Raw genomic sequence first — 8,934 nt, forward strand, 5'->3', positions numbered from 1 at the left:
TTTGGCTGGTTCTACCGCCTTACTTTATCATTTACTTTGAATTATTGAATTATTTTGATAAACAACTGCTTGGCTGGTTCTACCGCCTTACTTTCAACAATTATCATTTACTTTGAATTATTCCATATATCTGTTATTTATTGTGCTTTGGCTTTCTGCACTATCGTCCTTTCCCCTTTATGGTATCAGAGCCATTCTTTCCTTGGCCGATAGTGTTGTTGTGTCTTTCATATTCTGTCCGTGTCTACCTGACCTTGTGATACTTCGTTGTTGTGTTGATCTCACCGTCGTTGGCGCCACCACCATTGTAAAAAGTCCCAGATCCGAACAGTAAGGTCCGTGAAGCCAGGAGAGTGTGAGGGCGTGAGAGGAATAGGGTTGATGAACGGTATGTGTTACGAAATGCAATGAATGTGAGAAAAACATGATAATTGAGTGTTATAACTAAGTTAGATATTGATAGGATGTGGAGATCCCACTCCTCTGTTAGCTCTAGGACTGGTTGTCCTCCTGATATTGTGAATGAAGAAGACCTCACTATTGGAGAAAGTGAGTACCCAGATTTTAGAAAATGGAATATTCCTAAGATTTCTACTAAATCTGTTTATGATCTAAATTGGACTGAAAAAAGTATTTTCTCTGAATATAGAGCTAGAACTGTTGAACAAACTTTTTCTATTTCTAAAACTCATGAAAAATGTTTTTTTTTTCCAAGAAAAATATTAATGAGTTTTTATCCAGGAAAAATCTTAAATATTTACACATTGGTTTGGTTCAAGTTGCTATTAAACCTTTAACAAGAAAAGGAATTGATGCTTCTGTGCTTATGTGTTTACGTGATGCTAGATTTAAGAAATTTAATGATAGCATTCTTGGCATGATTACTGCTTCTTTGTATGATGATCCTGTTTACTTTGATTGTTATCCTGATCTTGCTCTTGCTTTAGATGATCCTAATATTATTAAAGCTTTAACTTTGAATATATTGACATCTGGTTATGATATGGATGATGGTAATAGACCTTTTACTCCTATTTACCGAATTTTTTATAGATTGCTTGATTCCCAGCTAACTCCTCGGTCTAGAGGACGTGATCCTACTGGAAAAACTATGTTGATTCAATGTTCCACCCCTGATGCTAAGATCCAAGTCCCTAAAATGATTCAATGGCAAGATATTACTCTTCCCAAAGAATGGACTTTGGAACAAGTAACACCACCTGTTAAACCTGTTTTTGATGAACTTGATCTTACTAAGATTGCACAATATACTGATGGAACTATTAAAATATTTTTTGATGATACCAAATATTTTCCTACTAACAAACCTTTAAGAATCAATAAAGGAAGAAAGTCCTTTGCTGGATCTGAAAGTTTTGTTAAAAGAAATTCTGATGTTGATGAATTTTTGAAAAAGAATTTTGAACCATTTGATTTAAAGCTAAAAGGAGTTGTTAGCAACAATTCCCAGGTTAGCAATACTTATTATTCAACTAAACCTGAGTTTCTCTCAAAAGATGATCAAGAAGAAGAAGAAGATGCAAAATCTGAGGCTCCTTCTGAATCTGATTTTCTACCTATTGAACCTCCTCCTCCTTTCAAACATCTACGTGTGATAAATTTGATAGATATGGATTTTGAAACCCCTGCTTTTCAAATTGATATGGTTGCTTTAAGTAATGAATTCTTTTCTAAAGCAAACCGTGATAAAAGAAAATATTACCAAAGTACTTTTGCTCAGTCTGAAAAAGACAGAATCAAAAGGAAATGGAGAGAAAAAATGAATTTGTTAAAACAACATTTTTTTTTTTTACTATCTTGAGAATTATTATGTTTCAAGAAATGAGGTTCATACCAATTATTTGAACGTAATAAAAAAATATGTTGTTAAATCCAGTCATCCACCCCTTGAAACTATTTTGATTACTTGCAAAAATGATAAAGAAAGCACTGAGGTGAAAGCCTCCTCTTTCAAAATTGCTGATAATAAAACTCCTGTTTTTGCCATTATTGAACAAAACAATTTTACTAATGAATCTTTGCATATTATTGGTCAACAGCTTGACCGTATTTAAGAAAAAATTGTTGAAAAACCTGCTGTTTCAAAGCCTGAGAAACCTTTGATTGATTTACCTAGTCAAAGAAAAAATATTGATTTTAAAACTTCTCAAAGTAAGACTTTTGATTTAGTTAATTTCCAAGGATCAACTGTTGAAAAGATTGAAAAAATGCTTGCTGATTTAAAAGTTAAAACCGAGCAAACTTCTACTTCTAGAAGCGCTGCTTGTGCTATTTCAAGAAATGAGAAAGAAATTGTTTCTGATGACGACACAAATTCTGACTCATTATCTTCTGATTCTTTGAAAAATGCTTTTGATGATGGTATAAGTTTACCAGAAATTAAAAGATTTGTTGGAAAACTCAATCCCACGTCTTTTACAAAAAATTGGTATTCTAAACCCACTTCTCCTGATGTACAGTTTGAAGAAAGATCTTCTCAAACTCAATTTTCTGTTTCCGCTGATAAACTTTATGAATGGAATATTGATGGTTTGTCTGAACAAGAAATTATTAACAAAATGGCTCACATGTCTATGGTTGGTATTGCATACATAAATAACCATGACAATCTTGATCATCCTGATATTGTTGATTTGCTTGCATCTGGTTTTACTGGTTGTCTTCGAGGATGGTGGGATTCACATCTCACAAAAGAATTCAGAGAATCTATTAAACATGCTATTAAAAGAGATACTGATGGTATGCCCATTTTTTATGAAAATATTAACCGTGGTGTTCCTGATGGTGTCAATACTTTGGTTTACACCATTCTTAAACATTTTGTTGGTACTCCATCTAATATTTCATCTCAAATTTTTGATTATTTGAATAATTTGAGATGTCCTACTATGTCTGATTACAAATGGTACCAAGATGTATTCACTTCCAAAGTCATGCTCAGAAAAGACTTTATGAAGCCTTATTGGAAAGGGAGGTTTATTGACGGACTACCTCCTATCTTTGCTCATAAGGTAAAAAATGAATTAATTGGTAAAAATGATTCTATTGATTTTAATAATTTAACTTATGATGATATTTTCAGCACTATTAAAAAACTTGGAATTAATATGTGCAATGATGAAAAATGGTTAAAACAATAGTTAAAAGATAAAAAGAAAGCTAAATATGAAATGGGTAATTTCTGTGAACAATATGGTTTACCTCCTATTACCCCTTCCAGGCAAAAAGGAAAAAGTAAACATAATAAGGTTTACAAAAGTTATTCCCATAAAAAGCATAAAAGATATAGAACCCACTTTGTTAAACCCAATGATTTTTATGCTAAAAAAAAATTTGCTTTTCGAAAACATGATAAACAGAGATCAGGTAAAGGTAAATGCTTTAACTGTGGCAAATTTGGCCATTTCAGTAAAGACTGTAACCAAATGCCTAGTAAGTTGAAAAATAAGTTGAACATGTTAAACATTAATAATAATGATCAAAATGAGTTATTTCAGATTCTTGAGTCTGCTGCTTCAACTGATTCCTTTGAAGAGGATTTTTCCTCCTCATCTGATTCTGATTATCACTCCAGTAGTGATGTTTCTAAATCTCCTAATATTAAACTTGGCTGTAGAGATTCTTGTTGTAATGTGATTAAATCTGTTAAAATGTTAACCAAAAGTAAAGAGAATGATGATCTACTGTTAACAATGATAGGTAAAATTGAAGACCCTAATTTACAGAAAGATTATCTTGACAAGTTTTTGAAAAACTTAACAAAAGAAGATAAGGTTAAAAGACCTAATTCTACGATAAGTTTTGAAGAAACTCTGAAAAGATTTAATAAAAATAAATCAAAAGAAGTAACTGTTAATGATCTTCAACATGAAATAAAAACTGTTAAACAAGAAATAATCCAATTAAAAAATGATGTTAAAACTATTAAACATGATAATGATCATCTTAAACAAGAATTGTTAATTCTAAAGATTGATAAAACTATGGATAAACACCAACTGATGATGATGAGCAAAAAGTCGGAGATGAATCCGATCAACAAGCTTCTCCTTCTCGTAATGTTTCTGATCGTACCTTGATTAATTTGATTGATAATCAATTGTCTCTTGTTAAACATATGTTGCCCAAATGGTACACTAAAGTCAAAATTGTTGTTGCTCATGATTATGCTTTTGATGTTGTTGCTATGATTGATTCTGGTGCTGATATTAATTGTATTCAAGAAGGACTAATTCGTTCTAAATATTTTGAAAAATCTACTGAAAGATTAGTTTCTACTAATGGAACTAAAATGAAAATCAAGTATGAATTAAAAATGCTCACGTTTGCCATCATAATGTTTGCTTTAAGATCCCCTCTGTAATTGTTGAAAACATGACTGATAAAGTGATTCTTGGTTTGCCTTTTATTAATTCTTTGTATCCTTTCCTTACTGAAAATGATGGAATTACTACTGATTCTTTTGGACAGAAAGTAAAATTCAAATTTTGTTCAAAGTGTGAAACTCATATTGATAATGCTAATAAACATCTTAGTCTTAGATTCATTAAACAAAAAATAGCTCTAAGAAGACTGGTGGACAACTCTCTGCTCATTTGTTGCTAACAACAATTGCTACTTGTCACAAAGTCTTGATGAACGATAGTTACCCCGACAATATTGATATCTTTCTTGTTGACTTGCATGATGACAAAAACTCTAATATATATATATATATATATATATATATATATATATATATATATATACATATATATATTTCCTGCCATTAACTTTCTATTGTACGTCAAAAAAAATAATAAAAGAAAAAGAAAATTTTGTTATTAACTTATCAAACACTTAATTCATCTTGGACCAAAAAAGAAAAGAAAATAAAAAAATTATGTTTTTTTTTTAGAATGAAAAAAAAAATTATGTTATAGTAGAGCATTTGCATCAATGTATAAATAAATAAAAATAAAATAAAAAAGAACATTTGCATCAACTCATGTAAATTTGTTTTGGCTAGCATAACAATATGGAGAAGATAAGGAAAGGGAGACCAAGAGAGAAGAGACAGACTGGAAGGATGAGAGAAAAAGAGAGTGAAAATAATAAATAAATGAATATAAGTGAAAAATAATTAAGAAATGAAATGTTGAGTAAGTTGTGAAATGGTATATATAAAAATAGATAAAGTAAACTTTTAGAGTGTAAAATGAGTTTTTTTTTTTTTTTTTTAGAATTCCGGATACTACTCCTGTACATGAATACCAAACACAATTTCTCTCTTTTTCTCTCTCTCAAAAGACAATGCAGGAGCTAACAAAATTACTTAATAGCCACTAAGTGACAAAAAGACAAAATACCCTTCCTAAACTAACTGTGTTTCTCTCATAAACTCAACTTGGACTGAAAGGTAATAATCTTGGATGCTCAACAAATAGTCAACTAGATTTGAGCCTTCAATCTTCTTAATATAACAATGTGGAACATATAACACATGCTTTCCTTAAGCTAGTAGAGAGGTTGTCAAAAGTTAGTGCGTAAGAAAAACAGGAAGTAGAAAATTGCTAATAGAAATCATCGACGTCAGCGATGGTGTGAGAGACTGTGCTTCTTTTAAAGGGGTGCTCTCAAAAGAGATTTGGGTGCCTAGGCACCTCTATTTTTGGAGTCACTACTTATTTTTTATATAAAAAAGAAGAAAAAATAAAATACAATTACATGTCCAAAAATACCTCAAATGTTATTAATTGATTATAGAAATACAATTTGGTAGAATAACTTTACAAGGCTTTGGTCCTAAATATAATCTATGTAAAAATTACAAAGCTTTGATCCTAGTTACAATCTACAAAAACAAAAGACAAAGCACTACACCTGTCCAAAAACTTAAGTTCGGGGTTAGGTTACAGAATGGGAAGGTATTAGACTCTCATTCCGCCTAGACAGAGTCTGGTTTTCTAGACTCTAATGACCATTATATACCCTTTTGTATGATATTGAATGATATATTATAACACATGTAACAAACATTTGACAAAATTAATTTAAACAAACTTCTCTTATGAATATGGCCTCTTCTCAAAGAAAAATCAGATTGGTTTTGTAAGAATGAAAAAAAAAATGGAGTTTGATGAATAAAAATCAAATTTGTTTAGTTTGATGAATAAAAATTAGATCTGTTTTGTAACGGACAAAAAAATGGGATTTGGTTAAGAAAAATCAGATCTATTTTGTAAAGGATAAAAAAAAAAAAAGAGATTTGATGAATAAAAATCAGATATGTTTTGTAAAGGATAAAAAAAGAGGATTTTTAAAAGAGGATTATATTCATAATTCAAATCAATTGTGTATGCATCACACACACACACACACACACATATATATATAAAGGAACTTTGACCTAACACTTAATTCATTCTTTGAAATTTCAAAATCTGCAGCTTTATAAAAAAGAAAAAAAAAATTCAGCAAAATTTTCATATCTGTATTTAATGAAAATACAAATTTTTTTTATGACCAGAACAATTTTCTGATCTGTATTTAGTGAAAATACAGATCTGTTTTTTACTCGAAAAAATTTTCAGATCTGTATTAAATGAAAATACAGATCTGTTTTTATTTTTTTAAAATGTTTTAGTAATTAATAGTAAATTTTGAAATCAAAGAAAAATTCCAACTAAGCATATAAGCATGGCAAATATAAATTAAGAACAAGACATAATAAAATCAAACATATATAAAAAAAAATTCACGCAATGAACATTCACATCATATTAATTAATGGAAAAAAAAAACATAAGAATAAAACTAAATACCTCTTGCATAAGTGTGCCCTTCAACAAAAGAATATTTTAGAAATCAAAGAAATTTTCACTTTTTTGAGGTCTAAAATACTTTACTTACAAAAAAGAAATTCTTAAAGCCAAACCTTCCAAAACGTCTTTAACGTAAGGGAAGCAGAGAAGTCAGAAAAGAAGGGCCTTCAATTCTGATCTTTTTCCTCTATTTATAGAGGCTGGGATGACTAAAAACTAAGATCATATATGAATTGGAATGCGTCCTTAGCTCTAAAAATTCAAAAAAGATAAGTTTGATCTCAATCAAAAGGTTCCCGGGCCAAGCCAAGCATTTGGGCCGATCAGCACTCCAAGAGTACCGATAGGCCTTCTTGGGTGTCAGGCCCGCTTTTGAGTTTGGATGTTTTAGCCGGGAATCGTACCTAGACGAATTTTTATTCATATTCTAAAAATTAATCCATTTTTCTTGATATTCAGGTCTTTAAAGTGATAATTATTTGATAGATAAATGTTCTAAAAAGACTTAATTATCCACAACTTCTTTGTTATCTGATTATCCACTTTATTTCCATGCAAAAAGGCTTATTTTTTACACTAACCAACAACCAACCACAATATTATTTAATTAATTTTAATTATTTAACCAATCAGAATTAATTTAAATTAATCATGCATAGTCAGTTCCACCCAAACAAAATGCATGCAGATCGTGAAAACTTGATTATGTATTCTCTTTCAATCCATTAGTCCAATTTCGGAATCGAGCATACTATCGCGACTGTTAGAATCCCAAGATCATTTTTATAATATGCAATGAATGAATTAATGCATGTAATGCAACTCTAAATTTTAGGTATATGAATGGTCATTTCAACCATCTTCCAAGATTAAATTATGGGTGCAAAATCGAGTGTCTACAAATGGAATTGCATAAAACTTGGTGATGTGAAGGAAAAAGGACATTGAAAGCAAAACTTGTTATCTTTGGCCACGATCGATAGCACTTTTTGGGCAGATTCTTTCTTTTAGACCCATAATTCTTCTTCTTCTTTTTTCCTCTCATTTTTAGTTTCTTTTTCATTATAAATTTTATTATTTATTTTTTTGATAGGTTGTTATAACTTTGTAGTGGGCCTTTTGTGTTGTGGGGTTTTGACTTCTTCTGTTGTACCATGGCCCATGATTATAGGGTAGGAGAGCTAGGGCTGGCCTAAGTGAAACACACCATAGGCCAATTTGTGCACAAGTTGAGCTATCCCAATACAGAAATGCCTCGACTGGAGTATTGATTGTACAGTGTGGCCTCGGCAAGAACAATTGTTACAAATATTACAACAGGAAATACAACACGGTAGAATAACCATAACATTTGACAAGTAATATTAACGCCTAAATAAAGGAAAAAAGTTCAATAAATAGTTCAATAATAAGGTAACAAGTTAATCATTCATCAATCACAAAAGTAAAACTCGTCTACCAAAAAATGAGCTTATCTTCTCAGCAAACGCAAGTCCAAAAAGGGAACTGATCTACAATGTGAGTAATCTCAAAGAAGGCTTCTAACCTAGAGATTATACACTTTGGGTGAGCTATTGAGTGGGTCTATCAAGAGGGAGAGAAATGGGTAGCCTATTGATGAATGCCTTTATTCCTATCACTCATGCTTTTTTCTGCTTTTGTTGTATTTCCTTTTCTTTTCTCTTTACTTCTCCCTTGTTCTACCTCTACTTTTTTCCGAGATGATGTTACTTCTTTCTTTGATAATCCCTTTATTGTTCACAGCTACCACCCTTTATACTGTCTTCCATGATGAGATTTGCCCTTTTTACCCCTCAACACCTTTTGGCTCCTTATGGGTGTCCTTCCAAAACTGCCTACTGGCCTGCTGGTTGCCTAGCCACTACCATTTCACTGAATGTGTTTGTTGCATCACTCCTCATTCCCAAACAAAAATGGCTTATTTTGTTTATTACCTCTCCCTGTTTTTACTACTCTCATCTAGATAAGGATTAAGCCTTTCCCTCACCTACCTCTATGGTATGCATCAAGTGATCTCAACTCATACTTACTTCTTTTGGGTGAGATGCTATCCCAACAAGACATTTCTCCCAAAGAAGTTTAAGCGGGA

The sequence above is a fragment of the Castanea sativa genome, chromosome 1 (genome assembly GCF_040712315.1).
Source record: "Castanea sativa cultivar Marrone di Chiusa Pesio chromosome 1, ASM4071231v1".
NCBI classification, from domain to species: Eukaryota; Viridiplantae; Streptophyta; class Magnoliopsida; order Fagales; family Fagaceae; genus Castanea; species Castanea sativa.